This window comes from Anser cygnoides, chromosome 5, assembly GCF_040182565.1.
Source record: "Anser cygnoides isolate HZ-2024a breed goose chromosome 5, Taihu_goose_T2T_genome, whole genome shotgun sequence".
Lineage (NCBI taxonomy): Eukaryota > Metazoa > Chordata > Aves > Anseriformes > Anatidae > Anser > Anser cygnoides.
The window spans coordinates 55520912-55547598 of NC_089877.1; the positions used below are offsets into that span (position 1 = coordinate 55520912).

The following is a 26687-nucleotide window of genomic DNA, read 5'->3' on the forward strand; positions in this document are numbered from 1 at the left end:
TGGAGCTTAAAGGTATGGGTAGAGAAGGAAATCAAGTAAGTGACGATGATGACAGAGTCCGTCGCAAGCCAACTGAATCAGCAGACACCCTGTTTTCAGTTACTCACGCTCAATAAGTCAGATCTTCAGGGCTGATTTTTTCTTGTTCTGTTCCTGTTGGGTGCTCACGTCACATTCAATACTTTGCAAATACAGATTCACAAATATGAAGTGCTGGAATCACAGCTGATAATGTCAGAAAGACAGTATTCAAGGTAAAGTCCCTGTCAAATAAATGGTACATAAAAGGCTGATCGATATTAAAACCTCTTGAATAATAACAATAACAACAAAACAACCTTTGACACAAGGAAGAATAGGTGGTGTGAGTACAATCTAGCATGATTTCTGCCTGGTCCCATAGGACAGATTGCCTCCAACCCCTTGCACACCCCCAACAACCAGATACCCACAAAAACTGTCTGAATTGCTAAATCCCACACCAGACCCTTGGCAAGCAGGTGGTTAAAGCTTTCATTTAGGCAGAAAAAAAAAAAACAAACTCAACAGCCTACAGCTTCTGCAGGTGGACCTCCAGGTGATTGCTGTTAGCTATTGCTGCTGGCTATAAAGCATACCCAGAAGGTGTGAGGCCTGGTTTGGGAATCCTGATGAGAAGGTGCTGCCTTGGATGTGCTGCTCTGTGATGGTTTGTTCAGTAGCGGTGTGGCCATCCTGAGGTTTGGGCTGGAGGGGACATTGGTTTTTAATGTTTTCTGCTTGGGGCTGAGCAGTGCCTGCAGGGAGCCTTCCTCTGCCCTGGAGGATGAAGGTGAGCTCTGACCTCCCCTGGGTGTGTAAGAGCTGGGCTGGGGGCTGGCAAAGCTTTGGTGTGCTTTGGAGGGTGGGGATGCAGAGCCTGGGTGATGTACAAGGGCTGGGGTGACTTACTGATGGCAAGGGTGGTGTTGCTGCTCCCAGCTGTGAGAAAACCTGCCCATTTGAATTATTCTGAGCCAGGGCTCATGGAGCTGGTGGCTGTTGGGGGGCACAGTTTGGTGAAGGAAGGATGTCTGCAGCAGCTGGCCATAGGGAACACCTCCCATGTTAACTGGTGGGTGCATCCTTGGTGTCAGCATTGCTTGCCACAGGGAACTGTGCTGGCTGGGCTGAGTCCAGAGTGGTTATTGCTCCTGGAAGTATCATCTTGCCGCTTTGGATGTATTGCTTTCAGGTTGATGTGTGGCTGGGTCTGGCCCTTCCAACAACGGCTGAATGCTAACAGCTGAAGGCTTAATAGTAATACGCTTAGTGTAATAAGACTTATTATTTTAAATGCCTGATTAAGAGCCCTGGGGACTGGAATCCTCCCTCTTGCCAGGGCACAGACACTCACCCTGGCACAGGTGAGTTTATCCCTCCTCCAGCAGTTTCTGGCATTGTACTCCTTATCCTCCTTTTTTTGGTGCAGAAAGGTGTTTTGCTCTGTCCTGTCTGCTCCTGATGCTGCTGCTGGTTGCATCAGGGGCTCCTCTGACGTGGGTTTCTGCCCTTTGATCTGGGCAGCCATCGCCAGGTTGCTTCATCTGGACTCGGAACTGGGCATTACGTGAGGGTACCTGTAATCTGGGGCTGTGGGGACACGGGCCTTGGCATCCCGGCAGCCCTGCTTGCATGGGGAACCATTTTACAAAGCACCTGGGTGTTGCACAACTGTCCTTACACGCAATGCTGGTGCATGCGATGCCCCTGAGATAAGGGGAATGGGCTGTTGTCTCAAGTCAGGTGGGAAGGAAAATAGGTTTCCACTTCCAGCAGCTCAGCCTACAAGTTCCCAGACAAAACATAAATTTCAGCTCGGTGATAAAGTATGCTCTACTAAATGTCTTCAACCACATGTTCAAACTCTACTGGAGAGTTAGACCACAAATTTAGAAGAGGATTGAATCTGAATATTAAACCAGTGATTCCCCTGAGGGAAATTTTCTCAACTTGTCTGATTCCCCAAGGAGACCATATTCCCGAAGAACTCATCTTGCAACTAATGATCAGATGAAATGAGGCTCTGTCAGTGGCTTAGAAGACCTAACTAGGCAATATTTGAATGCATATAAAATTTTTTATGAGTAATACTGGGGGAAAAAAAAAGTTTGGAACTTTTTCATTGAACAAAATGAACTTAAATCTAAAAACATCTTTCTTCTCAGCCTGTGAAGTTGGTAAATGATGATTATAAACTCTGTAGCTTGTATTAAAGGGAATGCTCCTCCTTTCTATAACCTTTTCCTTTGACTGCCTTGTCAGATCTTCTACAGGAGCTGAATTAAGTTGTCACAATGTGAGAGAGATGCAGAGAAGTTGCCAATTGTCTTGGAAACACAGGCAGCTACTTCTGGGAAAGCGGATGGCTAAGGGCTAACAGGAAGGCAATTGAGTTACTCCAAATTTAGATTGTGTCCCAAATAGCATGTCTGCTGAATTCCTGCTTTGTCTATTCAGGACCTCGTAAATTTTTTTTCCTCAAGACATTTGAAGGTAAATGCTGTCCCCATTTGGCACTACCAGAATGGCTGTGAAGATTGGGGAGGACTTATTCTTTGTTATTAGCATGTGATGGAAAATGCACTAACTTTCCAATGCCCTCTGTCCTGGCCAGTGGAGGAGCATGCAGAGTGCTGGAGTGGGTGAAGGAGTCAGGGGGAGAGGGAGCTGCTAGGGAAAGGCTGGTGCTGTTCTCCTGTGTGGGGGCTTTCTAGGGGAGAAGGTGCTCTGTCTGCCTTCCTCCCTACATCCCCCCTCACTTGGCAGGAGCAGATATGTCTGTCTGGCAGCTGGACCACTGGGTGCCTGTGATGGACCTGTCATACATGTGGCTGTCCCCAGAGGGGCATAGTTGTCTGGCAAGGAGCAATTTTGAATGAGGAACTAGAGTGTCAAATGCAGTTTCTTTTCCTTCAGTACTTGGTGATGGAGTACAATGTCATTCCCCAGAAGGAATAGTTGTTCTGGGCTGTCCAAAGCACAGATGTTCAGCTCCCGTCACAATAAGGGAGCTACACGAATAGGAGAGATGCTTGAAATGTGCCATTGCCAGGCGGGCCTCTTTTGGCTGATGCCTGGGAAGACCTGGGTTGATGTGTGAGAAAGGGATAGGGATAAAACTGGGAAGAGTGTGGGAAAGAGCAGGGTCTGCTTTGTGTGCCTGTGTGTCAGGAGCATGTGAAGTGCACTGTGGAGCCCTGCAGTTCCCCTTTCCCAAAGGTGGGCTGTCAGCTGCACCCTGTGCCAGGCAGAAGAGTGGGCTATGAACTTCAGCCCAGGGTCCTGCACAGCTTATGTTCCCCAGGGAAATAAAATAAAAAGTGGATTAGCTCAACAACACTTACTGCAGATGGTTTATTTATAATATATTCCTGAACCTGTATGTTGGCTGAGCAAAGTTTGTTTAGCTTTGTGAACCAGACAAGTGTGCACAGGTATGATTGGGAGGAATCATGGAAATGCTGTTTGTTGGTGTAGCCGCTGAGCAGAAGTATTGGGGAAACTTGGTATCTACAGATGGGACTACAGGAGGGAGCACGGTGACACTCCTATATACTGGTTCAATTTTCCCTTCCCTTCCTGCCTGAATCTTGCTTATAAGGGGCACAGAAGGAGTAACTGAACCCAAAAAGCAGCCATGGGCACCATGTGCTCAACCCAGACTGAGTGTTGGTGGCACAGGAAGACCTGAAACTTCTGCATGGAGAAAGCAAATGCTCGTGATGGGTTACTCAGTCACTAGATGACAACCATCCAGTGTCGCAAAGCACACAGGAAAAGACATTTTGAACAGAGTTGCTAAATAGCATGTAAGGGAAGGCCTACAAAAGGGGCTGCTCCATCCTGCCACGAGCTGCTGGGGGTGCCCACGGCTCAGGGCTGAAGCACGGCTTGAGGGCTTGGCCTTGGGCCACAAGGTTTTGTCCCTATCCTGCCACATTGGTTGCGAAGTTGGAGCACTTCCCTCCTTGAAAGCATTTGCATTGTTAGAGGTTGGTAGCTGTTCTCTTAAATTCCTCCTGCCCAAGAGGAGAGGCACCTCTTGTTGCTTGCTCAAAGTGGAGCAGCCTGCGTATGACTTCAGCCCTGGGTGCAAAGGGGAACCAGATGGTGCCTCAGAGGCCCTCATCTTGTGTTGTGGGTAAATTGTGTTCATCCTGTTTGTAAAGCTGACCTTGCTTCTCGTGGGACTGAGCAGCACAGGCAGGCACTTGGCTCTCCCTTTCTTATTGCGGGGACAGCAGCTCCCTGTGCTGGACGAAGCCTTCAGTTATTCCCCCTCACCCTGGACACTCGGCTGTTCCTCAGAGGGCCAAGGCAGGAGTTCTGACCACTTTGGGGACCTCTCCTCTCTCCTGCACCTAGGCTACAGTGCCAGTACATAAAACCTGGGCTGGCTGACTCTTGGGGTCGGTGCTGTGCTTCAGTGACTCGGTAGCGGCCACGCACAGTGGGGCCGATGCCCCTCCAATGTCACTGTCCCCAGGGCAGCTCCGCACCCGGTCAGTTCTCCTTCTCCATGCTGCAGCCACGTGGCATGCTGCAGCTCTTTGTGAGATGAGCTGCTTTCCTGGCAATCCTGCACCTGCACCCCAGCCTCCTGCTTTCCTATTGCAGTGAAAATGCAGCGCTGTTCCTGCTGTGCTCAGATTGGTGGTTTGCTTTTTTTTTTTGGTGTTATTTTCCCAGTCATCGTCACTGCTGAGTTTTGTTGTTTTTTTTGTTTTACTTTTTTTCAAAAAGAATTTCAAATCCACTAGAGGGCAACATGATCTGCCATGGGAGAAGGAGCGAGCCGGTGAGGAAGTGACACAATTTGGGGGTGACAGCTGGGGGGGTGGGCAAAGGGGTTGGTTCGGCCCCATGCAGGATGGGAACAGCAGTGCCAGGGTGGGAGCAGCTTGGGGGTGGCCCCACACTGCTGCAAGCCCAGTGCAAGGCCCGCTTGTATTTTACAGTGCCCTTAAGGGCATGGGGGTTAGCTGATGATCCGCGCTTGGTTGCAGTGGCAGAACAGGAATAACCTTTTGGGGGGCTGGGGCTGGGCGGAGGTGAGCGTGGTGGTGGGCATTAATCAAAGAAATGCTCCAGGCTTGTCCAGCAGTGAGGACAGACGTGGTAAGCTGCGATGGCAGCTGGCCAGTGGCTGTGTGGTGTGGCTATAAAACGCATAAACCTTAAAACATGGTTTCTTGGCTGCAAGCTGGTCCCTCCTGCTGTGCTGCAGGCACTGCCCCCTGCACCTCTGCCGCAGAGGGTCCTCTTCTTGCAGGGCCAAATGCTGTCCTGTGCTTCATGTCCCGAGCACTGTGGTGACCAAGCAATGTGACCTTTGTCCACATGGGAAAAAGTGAGCAGGAAGACACCCGGGGTCTTTACCTGCTCCAAACATGGTTTTGGTATTTATGGCCACCTCTCCATCCGAATTTCAGTGGGATGTGCTGCAGCACAGACTGATGTCCCGACTGTGACCCTGCTTTGGCATCCCTTCTGTCCCGTGGAAGTCCCCTGCCCCGGGTCTGGCTGTGCCACAGCGTGAGCGGTGCTGGGGGTCCCACCTTGTTCCATGGCTCTGGGTGGCAAATCCTTCTGGACACCATGGTGGTCCTGGGGCAGCCGCAGCCAGGACTCGGTGAACAGCTCCCCGTGGGGAGGTGATGCCACCCTGCTGGAAACTGCACCCGTTAAATGTAATGCGGGACCGGCTGTGAGGTGGCACATCAATAAGGGGTGTGGATCACTGACTTCTATGTCCTCTGGTGGGAAAACCTGGCGACAATAAAATGCAGCTGAACTGAGAAGTTACCTGATGAAGTTTGGCTTTACTTAGTCCAGGTTTCCTTCAGCTTTTGGTGGACGGTCTTCACTGCGTTACTGCTGTAACAGCTCTCTTCTGCTCCTCACCTTGGGCACAATGTGCGGCAGGGTGACTCCCTCTAAAAGGCAGGCAAGAAAGCCGAATGAATTCCAGCTCAGTACATTATGTCATTTTGTTTTCCTTCTGTGGTTTATTTTTCTTTAATATCATCTGCTGCATATTTGGCTACACAGAAATTTCCACTTCAGTTCAACCTGTGGGCTTCTGACAGCCAGGATTATTTAAGATCTACAGTGGGGAAAAAGTAATCAAAGTTCCATTAAAAGTGCGAGTTCTCAAACTAAAGTGAAGTATTGAATTTCAGCTTAGTCTTATTTTACAATCTCAGGTGAGCAGAACTGCGGGCAGCTGAAGGTGAGGTGACTGCCCGTAGCCGAGGGCTGTCCTTGCTTTGCCAAGACCAGGACGAGTCACCTCTGTGCCTGGTTCTTGCCAAGCTTTGGACCCTGAGACCTGCACATGGGGCTGGTCCTGGGGCGACAGCAGCCCCACGGTGACTCGGGCCCTCAGCCCAAAATGTGCCACCAGCCTGCACCCTGCCTTGGCTGAGGGGATGGGAGGGGATGCTGCACCTGGCTCATCTCCCCAGGAGCGATTCCCGTGTCACAGAAGGGAATTTTAGGCCTGGCCTAGGGAGAGGGTGTGTAAAAGTAATGTTAGAGCTGCTTGGAAATAGGTCCAGATGGAAATATACCCAAATTTCTTAAAATCAAAGAAGTAAAACAGTAGTGTGGAATCCTTACAAAACAAAAATTGTATTTCCATCACAGAACAGAGCTCCGCAGTGGCTTTTGTTTATTAACTTGCAGGCGTCTTTGGACAGCCTTCTCTTGTCATGCCCTCCCCCTCAACATTTCTGAAGGTTTTCATGGGAAAAGTGGCCAAGGAAACTGTAAACGCTCAATGGAAAATTTAGAAACAACCCATTTAAATGAAAACTTTTTTTTTTACATCGCAGGGACAAACCTTGCTCTGTTTTCCAGAAAAATTACTTGGTTAACTCTTGTGAATGAATCACTCCCATTAAGAGGAAAGCACTGCTGCTCTTGTCCCCGTTGCTTCCTCTTAGGCCAGTGCCTCATCCCCAGAATATGTGCTGTTAATCCTCCCTGATACTTGCTGTTTTCTGAAGATTCTCCCTTCTTGGCTGGCTGGGGCAGTTGCTACTGGTTATTAACGAGCACAGCTAAAACCTCCTGCTTTCTGCTTAGTGCCGTGGTGCAAATCTGTCCGATGGCGAAGCTGGAGGTGGGCACGCTGCTCCCACCCTGCAGCCACCCAGCACTGACCAGGAGCCGCATTTCGGGTGGCCCTGGGGGATGCAGCTCAGCTGGGGGATGCTGAGCGGGACCCGTGACCAGTTCTGGGACTGGTCCTGGCTGCTCCTCAGCCTCCGGCAGAGGCCAGGAGGGTTTGCCATGGAGAAACGCGGTGCTGGGGAAGCAGGGGCGGCCTGTGTTTGCTCAGAGGACCCAGGGGAAGCTGCATCCTGGGGAGCAGGGAGTGGGAGGCGAAGGAAGAAGCAGAGAGCGACTTAAAGGAGCCCTCTGGTATTTATCCGCCTGCCCCTGCTGCATGAGGCTGCTGGGGAGCTTCCAGCGCTGCTGCTGCAGCGTGGCGTTTGCTAACACCATTTTTAAATCGAAGGGGGGGAGAGAGAAACAAATCGATGGAAACTTGTTTTGCTTAAAAAAAAAAAATCCTTTAGACTTGGTGATGCCTTAATGCAAATTACTTATTCATTTCAGTCAGAATTATTTTTTGAGCTGGTTTCACATGTGATCTGCCTCATTTCCATTGATTTTGCAGTAAAAAGGACCCGTCTTCTCACCGGGGCTGGCTCTGGCAGTGTCCTTCAGTGACGTGCTTGCAGTTGGCAGGAGCAGAGGGTGAAGGTTCAGGTGGGACAAACCCATCCCGAGCGGGTGCTCCTCTGGGAGAGCAGAGCTGCTGTGTGGAGATGTCTGTGGTGGCTGTCTGTCCTCGGGAACTCCCCGTGGGGCTGGGGATGGACAGCCGTGTCCCTGTGCCAGCTCTCGGCTATGGCCAGCAGAGCCCTTTCCTGGATCCCACCGGCTTCTGGTCATCATGGTTGGGGTGCTCGTGGCTGCTGCAGGCTCCTTGCATTTTGGGGGGGGCTGTGAGGAGCAGGACAAACCCTCCAAGGCGTATGTGCAGCCTGGCAATAACAGCAGCAGCCCGGTGCTCGCGGCAGTGGATTTCTCAAGGTGAGAAATGCGTTCCCGAAGGTCTGCTGGGGGTGTTCTCAGGTGAGAAATTCCACCCTTATGGGGGTGTTCTCAGGAAAGCACAGCTTTGGGTGCTCTGCCCCCATCTCCAAGAGAAAAGCAACTTGCTCAATGGCAGCAGGAGGTGACTAGGCGTGTGTGAGAAATGCCAAAAAACGAACAACCCTAAAAACCCAACAACCTACCTTTCTCATTCTGAAAGGTCTTCTGTTAAAAAGCAAGCTAATTGTCCTTGTGCCAGAGAGTTTGTCTTTGGGAGGGTCAGGGTCTGGGCCCAGCAGCAGGTCGTTAGTTGCTCGAATGGTGCAGATAAACAGTGCCAATCAGGACGAAAAATGTCTGAGGTGGAAGGAAAATGTTCTGAGCTGGCCTGGCTTACTTCACGGGCATTTTGCTTCTGGACAATTGCAGAGATCCTTGCCTGTGGGTGCTGTGCTGGGACAAACACACCTGGGGCAAGCAGCTCAAAGGCTGCTTTGGGAAGGGAACTTTATTCCTGCCCAGCTTTGCCAAAAGCACACCGAAGTGTAGGAGTGCAGAGCAAACCCCTCTGCCTGGGATGCTCCGGGCTCCTCGGCAGCCACAAGCCCTCCTCTCCTCCTTTCAGCCTACAGCTGTCCCAAATACCGGGGTTTTGGCATCTGAATCATACAATTCATCACCGACTGGAGTTATCTGGAGACTTGGGAACTCGCCACCAGGATGTAGCGGGGCTGTGTTTATTGCTGTGCTGCTGTTACACTGCGTGTCCTTGCGGGCGAGCTGCGTCAGTGCTGGTGCAGGGCCTTGGCCCCGCGGGTGCGCAGGGTACCGGGACGGGCAGGACAAGAGGAGGAGGGGGAGATGTGGGATGAGGGCCTCATGAGCCGGAGAGGGAAAAATGTTGCTGGGGTGATCGTTGAAGGACAGCGTGAAAGGGTGGGAGAGGGTGGAGGGAGCAGCTGGTGAAGGGAGCAGGTGAAAAGGGAGAAACCTGGAGCGGGAGAGATGGGCGATGTGGGAGGGAGAAGGGAGGAGCGTTAGCTGATGTGGGAGACTTCTTCAGCAAAAAGGAAATTAGGGCCAGGGGAACGGGAAGTGCGTGGAAAGTGTGAGGGGATGAGAGAAGAGAGAAAATGAGGAAGGAAAACTCACGCTTTTATATGCAGCCCAAGAGGGGGGAAGAATGCATGTGAAGGGTGGCTTTGTGTGGGGTCACACCAAGGGGAGCACGTGGGCAGCCAGCGCAAGGAAAGGCAGGGTCTGTAGAGAACAGAGGAAGAGCAAAGGAACAGCAGCAAACTGTAGAGCTGCGTATTGGAGAAAGTCTGCAGTTGAATTTTTCTTTTCCACAATAAGCAAGGTAAAAGTGAGCCCAGCCCCTGCTCTCTCGGCACCAACCCTGGGGCAGCTCTTCTGCTGCTTCCCTGCTGGTTTTGTCGCCGTGGTGTTACACCGCCCTGTGCAGGTGTGCACGGCTGGGCCATGGACTTGGTTTTCATTCCCAGGCCTGCCCTGGGGGCTTCCACGGTGCATTTGCACCTCTGCAGCAAGGCACTTTTAACAAGAAAAAGGTACAATTGCCTGGACAGTACAGGCTCTGCCAATACCTGATGGCTGGGTGCATGCAAAACTGGTGGTTTTGTTTGTGTTTGTTTTTTAGTAGTAGTATTTTTTGTAACTTCATTTTATGTACGTGAGTTTTCACCAGGAGTGGTGAATATGTTTATCAGCTTCCACATCGCTTAAAGCACGTCCCCTCTTACCCAAGACCCAGTTACAGTCAGGGAAAAATTAAAATGAAATATCCACGTAGCCTAGCAAAGATGCTCATGGAAAGGGTTGGAGCAGGCGTGGTCGGAGCACTGAAATGAATCCTGCCCGAGGACCTAAGTGATGGCAGTGGCCGTGGGTGCTGCGAGAAAATCCTTCCTACACGGGCCCCCTGCTGTAAGGTGACTGCGCCTCGGGCAAAAGGCGCAGCCTGATTTGGCGACAGATAAAGGCTGAGCGAAACTTCTCCTGTTTGTTTTTCTTAGCTTTACAGCTCATAACTGGAGTGGCTGGGTTTCTTCCACAAAGCATGCAAAAACTTGATGGTGGCAAAACAACCGAAAGCTAAAGGAAATTCGAACTGAATAGGCTTGTGTTTTTTTCCTAAAATTTTCAAACAACGCTTTGCTTCAAATGTTTCCCCTATTTTTATTTAATTTTACTTAGCTTTTTAATTAAGAACTTTAACGTCGTGCTTTTGTACCAAACCAAGTGCTTGATGATTTCATGTTGAACCAAAGGGCCAGCAGTGGCAATAATCTTATCAGTGGGCATTTGCATAGCACAGAGAGGGGGAGTGCTGAGGCTGGGGGGTTGTGTGGAAGGGGGGGGGATTGCTGGGTGAGCAGAGAAGCCCCACGGTGCTGGGATGGGTCATGCCGTGTGCCCTGCAGCCCACCATGGGGACAGCAGCGGCACCGTGAGCCCCTGTGGGGCTCCATCTGTTCCTGTGCTGGAGTGAGATCCTGCAGACACTCCACGCCGCCTGCCAGGGTGGAGTAAGGAACCTATAGCACCTCCTTTTCTGTCATTTAACACCAGTTCAGGGCTCTGGACCACGCTGATTCCCTCTGTCCTCTCCCTCCTGCCCCAAAAGATTTAATAACTTCGCCCTACAATTACTTCTTTTATTTTGCTGCATGGGCTTGATTTAGCCTTGGGGGCGGGGGGGGATGGGGGGTGGGATGTGGAGGACAGAGAAATAACAACAACAAAAGAAAAAACAGAAATACACCAAACTTCCTCCCCCGCTCCTCCAGCTGAATGAGATTTTTAATATTTTATTTAAGGATGATGTTTTGAGGAAAGTGAACATCATCAGAGAGAGTGCAAGCGCGAGGAGGGCTGTGTGTGTGGTATGTGATAAGCTGAAACCATACCGAGCCGGGCGGTTTAACTGCTTTACCAGCCAGATGCAGGGGGTAAAAGGATGTGGAGCCAGGCGCTATATATACATATATATGTGTACACACACCCACGGCCCTGCTGCCCGTAGGGACCCGGCCTAGGTGGGCCGTGGCGCAGCTCGCGAGCCGGGTGCTTCCTGCGCTGCGGGCGGCGCTTCCTGAGGGGAGCCGGCAGGGCGAGCGGGGCCCGGCCTCGCTGCCGTGGGGTGCTGGCCGTGGGCTCCGTGCCTGGGTCTTCCCATATTGTCCCAGGCTGGGGGCGCCAGGCTCGGCCTGCCTGGGGGACGATGGTGCTTTCTGCGGTGATCTCCGCGTTGTGTCAGACGCCGGCAGTAGCGCGGCAGCTACAGGTATCTGCGCAGTGCAAATCGTCACGGCACGCCATGCGTGGGGTGAAAACAGAGGGCAAAAGGGCTCTCTGTGTTCCTGGCCAAAAGCCACCGCAACAGACGCACGTTAGTGTCCTTCTTCCCTCCCCCTCTTTAGAAGGGGAATACGTTGCAAAGGCCGGAATAGACTTTCAAGGCTTTCTCTGCACGCTGCTGGTTTGAGCTCTCAGGTTGCGCCCTGGTTGTCTTCCGGCTTTTCCCAGGAGCAGGATGTTTAAGGAAAATGCAGTTGTCTTGCAGCTATTCAGGAGGTGAGAGCTGAAGGAGAGCCCCCTGCTGCCGTAGGGCACAGGCAGAACTCGTGGGACATGGCCGTGCAGGCGCCGGCACAGGGTCAGAGTCCACCGCCTGCTGCGGCGCTGGGGGAGCGCTGCCGCCTGGTAACTGCATGGTGAATGGTGGCTTCTGTGCCTGCTCGGCTTCCTCCTTCCACCCCCTTCAGACACATCTGTCCTGAGCGTAACCTGCTGTTGCTGGCTGCTCTGCCAAGCCAAACCTGCAGGGTGGCTGCAGTGTCCCTGGCTGGGTTTAGGGACTGCTCAGGGACAGGGCTCTGCCGCTGCCCTCCAGGTGCATTTTTTTTGAGGAAGAGAAATGTTTCCCACCCATTCTTACGACCCCAGGAGCTGGGGGTTTAGGACACCAAATATCCCCAGATAAGTGCTCCAGCAGGAAGGGCACCATGAGGCATCTCAGCCCTGCACCGGCCAAGACCCCTCTGGGACGGCGCGCAGCCCGTTCCTGCTGCCAGACGGGGCTGACACATCCTGATAGCCCCGTCTCTTAAAAATGCTTGATCTCACTGAGGAAAAATGCTTTATTTATCTTTTGCTTAACCTAATTTGAAGAAAAGGCCTTGCTTTTGTTGCTTGGCAAGGATACTGTCCAGGGAGCGTGGTGATGGAGGATGTTTACTCAGAGAGCCAGCGCAGGGGTGGGGTTTCCAAAAGAGGGAGCTGGGCGCAGGGGATGTCTTCTCCTCTTGTCATTTTGATTTCCTCTGTTTAATTGATGGGTCTTGGCCTCTCAGAGGGAGCACAGTGATGCTGGCCATGTGTTCTGTTGCTGTGGCAGGGCGGCGTGAACAAACCCATGCTGTTGGCCCTGCTCCATGGACACCCCCTTGGCTCAGATGCCCTGTGACTGCCATGGGTTGGGTGGTCTGGAAACCCCTCACCCACCACTAGGGCCTCTCCAGGCTGAACATCCTCCTCCTTCCCCATCCCGAAAGCCCCAGAGAAACTGTTCTATGGCTCTTCTGCAGAAGCACTGCGGGCCAGTGGGTACCTAAGAGGTTTTGGGGCACAATCCCTGCCTGAAGATACCAGGGATGGTTTGGAAGGTACGTGTGAGATGGGAGACTCTGGGTTGTTTGTGGTGCCAGGCTGAGACTGAAAATTGTGATGGAGCAGGGTTATTTGTACGAGCAAGGGCTGCATTATAGCAGGGCCTGCGAGTGATGCTTAGCACAAAGGGCTGAATTGAGCGCTGATGTGCACCACGTGCAGCCCTTCAAAGGGCTGGCGTGGGGTGTGAGTCGGGGCTGAATTGGTCTCTGGTGAAGCCATTGTTCCAGTTGTGCTCTATTATACGGCCTGGGCTTTGCTGCGGTAGTGGGAACGTGACCAGAAATGCCACTATAGGAGCTACTGCACACAAACATGAGTCATTTTTCTGTTTTTCTTAACTTGGACAGTGTTTCTAGGGGAAAAAAGTCTCCTAGTGGTGATTCCTCTCTACACGTAGGTGGCTGCCTCCTGCTGCATCCTGCCCTCACCTACATCGCTTTCAGCTGCCGCTGGCTGTCCCTTGCTCCTTCCCTGGGAGCTCTGTGAGACAGAACAAGAGCAGGGGCTCTGGAGACACATCCTGGATGAGCCCAGAGGAACGCAATGTGCCCTGCACACCAGCCGCTTGCATGGCTGAAGGGCACCGAGCTGCAGGCACATGCTGAGGCAACCCACATGCAGTCAGGGCATGGAAAGGCACAGCCTGAAGGTCCCCGTTGCTGTTCCCAGAAGGATGGGCAGGACTTGGTGCAAGCATCATCTCTGCTGCTGCTGTCCCCCGCGCCCTGTTGTCCTCCCCCCGGGGCAGCGTGGGCTGGGAGGCTCCTCTGCAGCCTCCTCACGCGATGCAGCAGCCAGGCGGGTATTTCTGCTCTGTCTGGACCTCAGATGTCTGCAGAAAAACTCCTCAAAGCTTGGCTCTGGCTGACTGCAAGAAGTGCTGCACGGCTCTTCCTCACTTGGCTTTGCTTTGCTTTGCCTTTTGTTCCCCCTCTGTTTTTTTTTTTTGATGCAGGGTGGTGGGGGGCAGCATTTGAATGCCCAGAAAATGAATGCAAGGCAGATCTCAGCAACAACTGGTGTACCCCGTGCTCTCCTGCAGTCAGACGATGCCAGGTGAAGTGGAGGGACTTGGGGTGCTTTTATCATCTGGTGCGAGCCTGCAGCAGCGAGAGCAGCACTGTGTTCCCCTACCCACTACAGCCACCATGCACCCTGCTTCTCCTCAGTGACAGGCGCCTGGGTTTCTGTCCATAATTGTAGTGTACAGCAGAAGCAATGTTAGGCTCACTTTTGCGTTATTTTTTAAGTTTTTGTTTTCTGCATGATGACTGTTTGACCCCTCTCCACGCTCTGGAAAGGAGAGATGGTTGTATGACTCTTTATTACATTTTGTAGATTACGTATGCCCATACAGCATATGTTTACGATGAATTTATAGACCCCTATAAAGGGGCTTACAGGCATTATATTTAATTAATGCAGCAGAAATTATATCGTTGTAATAACTGCCTGGCCTTTAGATGTAAAAACCAGCGCCAAGGATTCCCAGATGAATCATCCCTGATAAGAACCAGAAATGACACAGGCCATATATTGTATGGCGAATTTGTTTGGATTGGTACCTTTAGGGTATTCAGCCTTGCCAAGTCTCCGTGGTGCTGACACAGTTTATTACACATTTTCATTTATTAAGAGATTATTTGACTGCAGTTTGTTGTTTTATTGTACAGCAGGTGATAATTTTACACTAAATTAACTGTAACATCTCTGTTAGGAGCAGGCCGAAGAGGCTTCTTGCTATGAAGCTAAATACTAAGTAATGGCTTTTATTCATCAAGGGAGTAATTTGCTCTCACGCGCAGGGCTCGGCTCAGGCTCTCCCACAACCTGTAATTAGTCGGTGTGCGTTCGTGGTCCACATTGGGGTTACGGGTCCTGTGCCTTCAGACTGGCTCTGTGCTTGCGCCGAGGAGCTCCCTACTTCAGGGCTTGACAACAATGGATCGTGGCTACCAACTTTGTGAATCGGCAGGCCCCTTTCCCCCAAAATGGGTAACTTCGGAAGGAGAAATATTTATTGAATTTTTCTTTTTGCTGTTTAAAATAGATTACAGACGAGTAATTTGGCTGTCCCTTAATGAAGTCCATTACACCAGGCTCGTTTCATAGCCTGGCTCACACAGATACTGTTGAGCTAAGCTTTGTGGTGGGAGATGGGAATTCTGCATCAAATTGAATCGGAGACTGGAGCAGGAACAATTATTGCTGCAAATTATTAAAGCTTCGCTATATTGGAAATTCACAGCATGCGTATAACGGTAACTTACTGTTAAGAAGAAACATACTACAAAGCTAAAAATAGAGGAAAAACCAAAACCATGTTGCTTTGATCACAATTCCATGTTTAAAGGAAGCCGTCACTGGCAAAATAATCCCCTTCCCAGCCGCGCCGTGGATTAGCTTTGGTTAATGCTAACATTTCCTCTATATGGGGCACATCAAGGGAGAAATTATCAATTAAAATCTAAGGCTGGGTAAGTAATTCATAGGAAATAATCTACACAAGGGAACCCCCCAACACACACAAGCTTTCTCATTTATGACTTTGCTGCCAGCAAACCCGCACCTTCCCAGGTGCCGGCGTTTGCTTTGGCTCAGTAAATGCCAGCACGTCTCGTTGGTGAGCAGTCGCTCACCGAGCACTCAGCTGTGAGCTGCACGCACTTGCTTTGCCTGGACGAGCAGATAAAGTGTTATCTTTCTAGCTGCCGATGGGGTGATCGGAGCTCCTAAATTAGGTGTCCGGTGTGATTTTCCTTACGATTAGTTATTCCGAATTTTCTTCCGGGAATGTTTGCTAGTGCTCGTTTTAAGTGCTCCGTTCAGAGATCATTGTGCAGCGAGCTCGCTAGCTGGAGCACTCATGGGAAGCTACTGCAAAGCAGCGCGCATTTGTGAACTGAGAATTTAAATTTCCTTTTTTTTTCTCCACCATTTTCCAGATCTATAAGCATTATTTGTTTGTAGGTGTTAATGGTTTTAAATATGAGACCACGTGAATGGCTGTTGTCTGCTGCTTTTTAGGAATAACATTTGATTTCCTTCCTCCTCAGTGGCCCCTATTTTCTGCAAAGGGAACATACTGGCAATTTTCTTTCTTTTTTTTTCCCCCCCAAGGGCATCCTGTGTCCTGGCCTGTGAATCAAGTATTTGTGGGTGGGAGGCTCTGCACATGCACCCCTGCAGAGGTGTGAATATTTGGAGAGAGAGCCTGTGCCCGATGGACACCAAAGGCCTATCTGTGCAGAAGGTGCGTTTGAGAACAAACCCCTTGCTGGATAGCTTATGGAAGCTGCTGCTGCTCCTAGAGCCACCAGCAGAAAAAGAGATGAGCAGGTTTGGAAGTGAGATTCAGATGAGCCCTGTGTGCTTATCTTTTGTGTGTAGCTAAGGATTTAAATGCACTGGGTCCTCTGGAGGAGGTTTCCCTCGTTGCACATTCAGAGGGAAGTTGCCTTGTGCCTGGGCTGGACCCCGCAGGTCCCTCCTGCCCCTGGCTCTGCACAAGTCCAGTGATGTATTTCACCCTGAATTTAAGCTATTTCCTACCCAAAGCTGGCACACAACAGCATAACGTGAGCTCGTAAAGCCCTGAGGGACCCCCGTGGGGGCTGTTCTAGGGAGAGCTCATGGGGTTTACAAGCTTGGGGTTGCAGGCAGTGAGGGAGCTGGCACGAATGGTACAGCCACTGACCAGGTTCTCTGAGATGTGGGCACATTTCTCTGATCTACTCCGGTCATCACACCGGGTAATTTCACTCTTCACAACAGTTAAACGCAGCCTTATTTTTAACATCCTGTAAAACTATTAGAACTGTTACTGTTATCGTCAGCAAGGATGAAAAACCCTAGAAGGACACCCCATACAAAATGGTGCTTGCAGGTTGCACCAGGGTATACGCTGTTAGGTTACATCTCTCCCCATCTAGCATCCCTGCAGCCTGTTCAAGGCACTGTAAGTAAAACCTGAACTGCTGATAACCATTTTACATATGAAAACCTTGATTTTATTTGACAGCGTAAGACTTGAGGATAAAGTGGGGGGGAAAAACACAGAAGAAAGTAGATTTTACTAGTGGAGTAAATGCAGCAGAGGCATTACAATTTCTGGGAGAGCGTTGGGAGCGGCATAAAAAGGCTGGGAGAGAAACAGCAGCTTAAATTTTGATTGTCTGTTTGGGGTGACAGTAAAGTCGAGAGTGCCATTTCCAGCCTAAAATCCCTATGTCCAATACTAAAGAGCATTAGAGCCTAAAAAAAGGATTTGAATACAAATTTCCGCGACTCCAGCTCATCACAAAATTAAAGGATCTGTTCCAGGAAACGCAGTATCCACATGAAGAGACCCCCCTAGATCCATGCTTTTGAAGCTTAAGTTTTAATTCAGGATTAAAAAAAAAATGGTAAAAAAGTCTCAGGAGGCCCTGCTGCGGTCCAGCACGATGCCCTGGGCCAGATCCTGCGCTGCTCGCTGCCTGCAGGGCCCAGAGAGGGAAAGCTGCCCTGGTGGTGCTGTCAAGGCAGGAGGGATGCAGCTGTGCAAGAAAAGCGCTTACAGGGCACAGCTCTCTCATTTAGGGCCTCCTAACATGGGACACGAGGGGAGAGCTGGTGGCTTTTACACCACACCATTACCTCCTAGCACAGACAGCAGCAGGGCTGCCTTCAGCTTTTGGTGAGGGGCTGCTGCTCGGCAGCCCCAGGTTATGGTTTTTTCACCTTCATCCTCCCATGCAGGATGTGCGTGCAGCCGCCGGATCGCTTCCATTGGCTCTGGAAAACATTTTGACAAAATTTCCCTTCTTCAGATAAAGAACTCATTAAGTTCTCTGCTCCCCTGAGTCCCCGTGCTTCCCCATTCCCAGAGGCGCAACGTTGAGGCTAATCACTGACTGGAACAACTGCGGCCTTTATTTTGGTGTAAAGCAACAAGCAAAAAGGAAAAGAAAAAAAAAGAAGGTCCCCTGTGTATGCAGCTGTAACGCTTGATTGTAGGAAAATGGAGGAGCCCACAACCGATTTCCAAACCCGTGTCTTCCTTTTTCCTGTAATGAGTGCGATATATAATTTACACAAGGTGAAAAAAAAACCAACAAACACACCTTACGAAGCTGAACGTTTTTTTCTTTCTGTTTATTTTAATTCAATTGCAAAAGGGCTGGAACTCCAGAAAGCCGAGATAAGAGCCCTGCCCATGCCTTGCTGCAGCGAGCACCGTACGGAGGATGGCGAGGCACGATAACGCTTGAGGTACGGCCACGAGGACTTGCTCGGGTCCCTCAAACGGTTATCGCCGAAGCTGTCTCGCCTCTTTCCTGTTTTGCAAAGGAAGAGCACGGCGAGGAGCACCCCTTGGCGGCGGGGGCAATCACAGCCTCAGTCACCGAGACACCTGCCCACACCCAGGGCTATAGCAGCAAGCCAGCCGGTACTGTAAAAATTCCTGCCCGGGCGCTGTGGCGGCGTTGATTTTCGCGTCCCTGGAAGACACGCGGCGCGGCGACACGTCTCCTCTCTCGGCTGACTCATGGGCTGCTCCTCCCGGTCGGTCGCTGCGAGAGCTGGAAGCGCTCTGCCTCCGGGGGCTGAGACCTCTCGGCGTTACTTCTGGACTCGCCGCTCCCACCCTCTCTCCTCCGCAATCTCTGGAGGCTTCTCTTCTGCAATTTCTGGAGGCTTTGCCTCCACGGCGCTTATTAAAGAGCTTGTTCGTGGCAGGGAGGCCGGCGATGAAACTCGTATGTACAATTAAAAGCAAACTCTCTTCTCTACTAATCCGGCCTTTAAGGCCCGAAGTAAACAACTGCATTTCAAGGGAACGCTGCTAAGGATGGAAAAGTCTGTCGGCTGTTAGGTTTTATTTTTTTTTAAGCACGAGAGAAAATGTTTAACTGTCTAAAAGCTCTAAGCCCTGATTTGTTACGGGGAGATAACAGCTCCATTAATTAGATGATCAAAGATGACTTTATTAGTGAATTCTAGCATTGGACTGGCATGGCTTGTGCTTGTTTATGGGACACGCGAGCATCTTCTATTTGAGCATTTATACAGATTTTTTTCCGGTGAGTTACCTACCATAATTGCTGTAATTCCCTAATCCGGGTATTTGCATCAGTGCTATGTGCTGATTATGACCTGGTTCAGTGCATTTATCTGTGCTGATTTTCAGCAGCTCTTTGGGGAAAACAAAACAAAACACAAACCCAGAGATGACAAAAAACCAAGCAGGTCTCTCTTTAACACGGAAGTTCGCCACGTTACAGACCTCCCTTCCCACCACTGACCGGGGGCAGTCCACCTCCTACTGCGCCTGCTTGCCCTGCTGTGAGCTGCCAGAGCTCTCAGCCTGGGGATTGGAGAGAAACTAAAATCATTCCATTTGTTCGCTGGGTTTCCAACACGTAGCGTGCGTGTTTATCTCAAGGCGGGTTAGACACCAATTAGCGCTGCTCACTAATGAGGGCACAATCAGCCAACCTTGCAACGTGGAGCGTGCAGAGCGACGTAGGAGCGGGAGGCTAAGTGCAGCTGACAGCTCGTCGCTTCTCCCGGTGCTGCCCTGAACATCCTGCCAGTGCACGCCTTGCAGATAGCATTGCAAACGGCGAGGGGGGGCTCTTCAGAAGCGAGTTTTTAGGAGGGACCGCGTGATGCTTGGGGTTGCAGCTTTTGGACCACTGACCACATGCTGGCGGGCATCAGCTGTTTCCCCCGCCAGACCTCTGCCGCTGGTTCCCCCCGAGCTTGCCGCGTTAGAAAATTGAACGTGAAACTTAAAAACATCAAGAAAAGGGCTGAATGGACGTGTCTATGCCCACCCAACTGGCAGCTCGGGACTCGCAGAGCAGTGCCGGCCCGAAGTGGGCTGAGCGCTGGCTGGCTCGCCAGCGGTGCTCTGTCTGCGGGGACTGGATTTACTTGCTGTAAGGAGCCATCTAGTGAGGGTTTACTGCACATAAAATCAAAGGAATTTTTTATTTTTATTTTTTTTTTACTGTTTCCAGGCAATACCGAAAGAAAATGTGAGCGAACAGTGGTGTTTCCCTTTTCACCCCCCCACTCCGTGGGCCTGCCCTCAGAACCGGGGAGAGCGAAAGCAAAGACGCACGAGGCCTTGGCGTGGGTCCCTGGGGGGAACGGGGGGGGCACAGCGATAAAGGGGGCCGTGTCCACGTGGTGTGCGCCTTTGTGCTCGTTTGCTGGGTTTAGGGGGTTGTTCGTTAAAGAGGAGTGAAGTTAAGCAGCTGAAAATGCTGGCTTAGAGCTGAGAGGGTCAGGGCGCTGCAGAAATGGGAAGTTATTGCTCCCCGGAGCATCAAAAGCACGGCTACGTTGCAAATTCACACCGTTGTGAATGCTGCAGCCTGCAGGGCATTGCAGAAGGCACTGGGCACACCGAGTTAGAGACGAAGCACTCAAATTGCTCAGGAAGATGACAGCAGCTTTCCTGCTGTTGGCAGCAAGGTTTGGCACTGGCCTCCAGCGAGCGCGCTGGCCCGCAGCATCCTCTGCACTGGGTGTACCAAAGTGGTCTCCAGGATGAAGAGGGGTCTCCCTGGGGGTGTGCGTGGGCTTTGTGCTGCAGTCTCCATCCTGACGCACACATGGCAGAGCCTCCTCTTCCTCCTCCTCCCCCTTCTCTTCCTCCTCCTCTTTTTCTCCTCCTCCTCCACCAGCCCCTTGCATCTTCGCAGGGGGGCAGTTTCTGAGCCCGCAGGCAGTTCCACATCTGCTCTCCACGGGCAGATTTTTGGGTCCCTCGATGGCCCAGCTCGTGCCCTCCTGCCCCGGCTGCATGGAGAGAGGCGCTCGGTGCTGTAACACGCAACAAACAGGGCAGGGATCGTTCATGGCTACGTTGCACATCGGGACAGGGAAAGTAATCCGACTGCTATAAACAAGCCTTTGCTCTACAAAACCCAGATGCCTTCGTGCACAAGAAAATGCTGTAAATTACGAATGTCTGTCATTTTACAATAACTATTCCTTGCCTTTTCTTTTGGAAAATGCAAACTGATTTTTTTTTACTTTTTTTTCTTTTTTTTACACCGAGAAAATCCCCATTTTTGGTAGGTGGAAAGCATTTGGCTATATCAATGATTAACAGGTTTAATGTAATAGCTGAAACTGAAATGCAAAAAGCAAACGAGCCGAACAGAGAGAAATGGATTTGTTATAATGGTTTCATTACGGATTTTAAAAAGTTTGCTTTTTCTTGCAGTTTGTTGTCAGAAGGAATTGGCTGAATTCAGTCAAAACGGTTTGTTCTTTGTCTGTCTGTGGTCACCATAGCTACCATCTCAATCTGTTAACATATGTGGTATTATTTCGTTCCTTTCTCTTAAACCCCGTTCACAGATGCTGTCAAGATTTCCCTTTGTACCTACGTGCCGGGTTTGGCTCAGCGCCCCGTGGGGCACGGGGCTGGGCGCCGGGGTGGGAGCGGGCACGGGCCGGGGGCTGCGAGGAGCAGCGGGGCACGAGCTGCCAGCGGTGCTGCGGGTCCTGGAGAGGCTCTGCCGGGTCCTCAGCTGCCGTCGGTCGGCACAAACGCAGAAATTTTAGCAGAGCCGGTGTGCTGGCCGAGGGTCTGGGCCGGGGAAGTAGCTCGTCGCACGGGTGTTGGGTGAGGAGCCACGGGATGAAGGGAGGCACGGCTACGACGTTTAAACAAATAAACGATACGATTTTTTATGGAGTGTGGATGTGTATCCGCTCTGCAACGTAAGTGATTGGAGTATTTAGCGGATATCAGATTATCCACGTTTCACGTTTTAATTGGCGCTGAATTGGGGGAAAAAAAAAAGTCAGTTTCCTCTGTTGCTGAATGTGAAGATGACTGAGGCAGCTTCATTTTCTCTTCCAGCAGCCAAGCAGGCAGGTAAATGTAGTGTTGTGAATTTGTATGTAGTACAGGTTATAGTGGGGCGGCCATAAGAGGAATTAGATAATCAGGAAAATATGTAATTTTCTTTCAAAGCTCTCACAGTAAGGAATAAAGTTAAGGTGAATCTGTCCTTTTTTTTTTTTTTTTTTTTTTTTTTTTTTTTTAAGTATAAAAGCCTTTGTTTAAAGCTCCGTGGGTCTGATTTTTAGAGCACCCTGCCCTCTGGTTTCTTTTAGCTGGAGATGTGGGTGTTCAGCATTTCTCTGCAGCCACTAATGCCTGCAGAGTAGCCGGAGAAAGTGCGAGGGACATTATTGTAATGAGGGGATAATTCCGCCTCTCCTTCCTGCCTTTCAGCACAGATGAAAGGGTGCCTGGGTGTCACGTTATGTGCACTGAAAAAGGGAATTCTCATTTCCTGGCTCTGGCTCCCCAGGGGCAGGGACGCTCTCCTACCACAGCCCACAGCAGGCCACATCTGCGCTCCCAGCGTAAGGCCCGTTTTTCAGGACTCCTGGTTCAGCTGTAAAAATTCACTTATCATGCATGACTAGGAAACAAATTGTCGGAACAGACTATAACTGCTCTGAGAGGGCCATTAGTTCCTGGCGTATGAAAAACCCGTGTTTAAAAAAAGTGAGTACTGTTCACATTTACACAGCGGGCCGCGAGTGGGCCTTTGAAGACATGGTAGCCTGTGTGGAAACAGTCATGTCCAACATGGCTCTCGACACCACAGGCACTGTGACAGCAGGAACAGCTCCCTGTGCCTGGATATTATCTCGGTATTAATCCAGAGCCATCCAGCACCCCCGAGCAGGTTTGGATCCACATATACTCCAGGTTTACACCGACGTAACTCAGAGGAGGAAGGCCGCAGCACAGAAGTTTGGCCCAGAGAGTGAGAGGTTGGTGCACCGCTTCTGGCGTCCCCAGAGCGGTGAGTCCCAGCAGGGCAGCTGCTGTGAGAGGCCACCGACAAGCTGTCCGTGGAGAAATGCCATCTGTCCCCTCAGCTGGGCGCCGGGACGGCGGCGGAGGCACAGCGCTCTTTGGTGCCTTCGGTGTTGGGTGAGGGAAACGCCCGGGGCAGATGGGATCGTGGCTCTTTTGTCTTCTTGTCATTTTAAGAGCACTAAGTCGTGGCATTTTCTAAAATTGTTTCTTTTAGTTGGTGATTAATCCCTCACTTGATGCCAAATTGAGGTTTCATGGATTTATTTTTTTTTTTCTTTTCCAGGTTTTCATGTGTTGAAGGTTTTCTTCAGACAAATAGCAGCGAGGAACCGACTTTGACTTCTTGCTCCTCCCCCTGAGATCACCAGCATTTGAGATTACATGTGGATTAAGAGGAAGAGAAAGTATGAAATCAAAGGTTGGCACTGCAATCCCGATGGGTTGTGCTGTGCCGTAGGGGTGTGTTCGTGGAGACGCTGGGCCTGAGACTTCTCATACTGGTTTCACAGCGAAGGGAATTTCCAGGAATTTCGGTGGAGTGATCCCTACGTACGTCAGAAGGATGTGAATAAGTTGATTTTCTCCACTCCCACGTGCGTATGTGGACATACCAACCTCTAAGATTTTTCTCTCTCCTTTGTAAGTTTGCTCGAACCTCTGACTACATGTTTGGAGACCAATTTCAGATGAATTTCTAACAGTTTCCTTTCCCGTGGGAATACCAGTGGTAAGAAACTGCTCCTGGGAAAAGCTTGTTCCATCACTCAAAAAAAAAAAAAAAAAGGAAAAAAAAAAAGATTGATTTAAACACTGAAGTGCAAGGAATTGTGTTGTGAAACACTTTTAAAAATTAATATCTACTGTTAACCCCCTGGCTCTATTAATGTACAGCATCCAGTCTTTGTCCCATCAGGTCTTGTGACACAGAGCTCCCCAAATGGATTGTGTGGATTTCTTGTTCTAAATCTGTTAGAAAAACTGTTATTGTACTCCAGGTCACCCTGAAAACGATGGCAGCTGTCACCCACGACACTATCTCCCAGGGTTTAACCTGCACTGGCTGTTCTGCTGCTGAGATGACGATGGAGAGAAATGAAAGAAATTTATAAAAAGAGAGTGAGCTCTTCCCAGACCAGCTTCGTGCTTGCTGCAATCATTCCTATGATAAAGCAGCTCCCAGATGGAAATCTTTTCCCCCTTGTTTTGCTAAGGAATGATGAATCTCTCCACAGCTTGTGTTTCCGTTCCGATATGGAGATTTTCTGCTTAGACGCAGCACTGAGCGGGGCAGACCCACCAGCTATCCGGGGCTTTCTGCACTGCTTTTGCTCCCTGATCCCCAGGGAGGGAAAGGAGGCCTGTCCTTCCATGGAATACAGGGCCTGCTTTCTGTGAGGAGGCACCAGCTATGTGTGTGTGTGTTAATGCTGCCGCAGCCTAACCCCTGTGTCACCCCCATCACTGCTGCCCCTTCCACTTTATCTTCTTCGGGCTGCTCAGGGGCGCAGGGCGGGGAGCAGAGAGGAGGTGCATTTCCGAAGCCTTAAGAAAATCAGCTTGCTTTTGGGCGTCGAGGGAGAGCAGGGCTGTGCAGCAGCCTGACATTTAATTAACGGAGAGATGCTCCCAGGGGAGCGGGGGGCAGCACGGCGTGGTGGGAAGGCCGTATGCCCCGGGAACCCGATCCCCGCTGGGGGGAAGCTCGCAGGGCACAGATGTGCGACTCCCGTTCCCTTGGTTTCATAAGCTGTGAACCAGCTCCTAGTGCCGACACTGAAACAGGCTCGCGGGGGGTTGTGTTCGCACCTCGCTGGGATGGATGGACGGACGGACAGACAGACGGATGAAGGAAGGGGTGCTGTCTGCAGCTCTGCCCTCCACAACGCTGTGTGTTTGTCCTGGCCTCTGGCACTGCCAGTGCTCTGTGCAGGATTTCTCCCACCCTCTCCCTCCTCCCCAGCGCCGGCTCCTCGTGCCTTCTCTCTGGGGCCAGCCACTGCCAGCCCAGGATGCCAGTCCTCTGCTGCGCCTCCCCCGGTCCCCAGACCTGCCACGCAGCCCTTCTCCGGCCTCCCCCAGTGCCGCTGCCTCTCTGCACCCTCTCACTCCCACCACTGTCCTCCCCGCATTTTTTTTCTGCTGGCCTCCCACTCGCTACAGGATATGAGCCATTCTCTCCAGTGGGGAATAAAAATTTGGATTATAATTTGCCTTTATTGCTCCTTCTCCAGAATCAGCTTTCAGGCTGCAGGGCTGCAAGGAAGAATTTTCAAGGGAGCGCAGGAGATTTAGGGACAGATTTTTAAGGTCTTTTAGTTACATTAAAATGAAATTAGATGCCCCTTGGGATTTTTCAACAGAAGTAGTTTTTTTTTTTGAAGTTTCCACGTGATGTCTGTTTATGTCTTCAGGCATTTAAATGCCTCCAGAGATTTGGCTTTTGATCACTGAAGTCCCCTTCGAACCAAAGAGAGAGGGGCGTAAACTCCTGTACGTTTCTTCCAAATTCCAGCCAAAATTGTCAAACCTGGAGCAAGAAGTTCTAGTGTAGGAGATTGTAAGCCTGGTTTCTGCTCTGCCTGAGCACCAGGGGAAAAAAAACAAACAAACAACCCATAGCATTGGCCGCATAAACATCTTGTTCAAAGGGTAATGTTTTCCTGATTAATAGCCTTTCAGTATTAAAAACTATCAGTCTCGAGGGTGATTAATTGTCCCTTCTGCTGTTAGTAACCAAATATGTCTGTGTACACATACATATACAAACACCCATACTTACGGACACAGTCATGTAAGCACACATGCACACTCTCACGGGGGTAAGCATTTTCAGTGCCTCTCTTTTCGAGGAAAATACAACACGCAGGAGGTGAGAGCTGCTTTGTACAGCTCAGGCAAATGGGAACACATTTAGTTTTTGTAACCCTTTGTCGCAAGGACCGGCAGCGACGTGGCTGCGCCAAGAGCGGTGCCGTCACGGCACAGGCACCAGGCACTGAGCTGGGCAGGGCGGGCACGACGAAAGAGGCAGCAGACGCTGTGCTTTTCGCCCGGGGAGCGGTGCCTGCTCAGTTCTCAGGCATCCCCGCAGCACTGCCGCTTCAGCTCTACTGTACTTGTGGGACCGACAGGGTTAACAGCCACAAAAAAAAAAATCATTTAGAAGTTGGCAAGGAGAGAAGCTTTCCCCTTGACAAAGATAACCAAATTTCGAGAAATTATTTAAAAAGACAGTCCTGCCTGTCCGACCTGTTCGGCTGCAGTAAACACACAGCAGCGACACCGCCTTCAGAAGGAAAAGACTTTTTTTTTCTCCCCCTTTTGCTTTGATATCTAAGCAGCTGGACGGATTAACCACTAAGTTACGGTTATGTCCAGAAGCCCCAGTCAAGCTCAGGGCCGAGGAAAAATGCCATTCTGGCGTTAGGTGACTCAGTCTGCGGCTGCTGGTACGTGAAACTCCTCCTCCCGATCCTACACGGCTTCATGAGCCTCGGCAGGACGCACGGTGCGTGCAGTCACTTGCAGGAGCAGGGCCTAAGGTATCTAAACGAAGTACCCGTGCAGGTCAACAAGACCCTGCGCCTACCAGGGTCTGTCTTAGCGCTCGGGGGGTTTCCTCCTCATCAGCCCCATCTTGCAGGACTTAAAAATAACAAAGTTTTAACATCAGATATCTCTGGAACGAGTGAGCTGGAGGAATTCACTTTGTTGCTTCAAACCTCGCTCTTTTGGCATTAGCAACGTTCAGGGGCTGCAAAAAAGTGCATTCACTGTTGCTGCTGAAAAATAAAACACAATTCTGTATTTTGTGTACAGTCTCTGTGTACACACTCGCCTACACTCAGTGCAGAGTTTTCTTTATGGCCAGAAAAGAATTTTTCAAAGTTTGCTTCCAGAACAACACTGAAATCTGCAACGCTGCGTTGGGACACTCGCTCAAAACTTTTCAGTTTTCAGGCTTTTAGAGTAAGAAAGCAAGCCAGCACCATTTTTAAGGAAGCAAAAACAAACA

General features: G+C 50.7%; 1 long non-coding RNA gene across 3 annotated transcripts; it reads left to right on the plus strand.

Annotated features, from left to right (window-relative positions):
• Positions 1-616: 616 nt before the first annotated feature.
• LOC106046999 (uncharacterized) lies at positions 617-26687 on the plus strand. Of its 3 annotated transcripts, XR_001213561.3 has the most exons (4): positions 619-811; positions 15946-16078; positions 17566-18890; positions 22956-26687. It is a non-coding gene; the product is annotated as an uncharacterized lncRNA (long non-coding RNA). The 3 variants fall into 3 exon arrangements; XR_010832013.1 differs by lacking the exon at positions 22956-26687 and having other exon boundaries at positions 617-811; positions 17566-20469; XR_010832014.1 differs by lacking the exon at positions 22956-26687 and having other exon boundaries at positions 617-811; positions 17985-20469.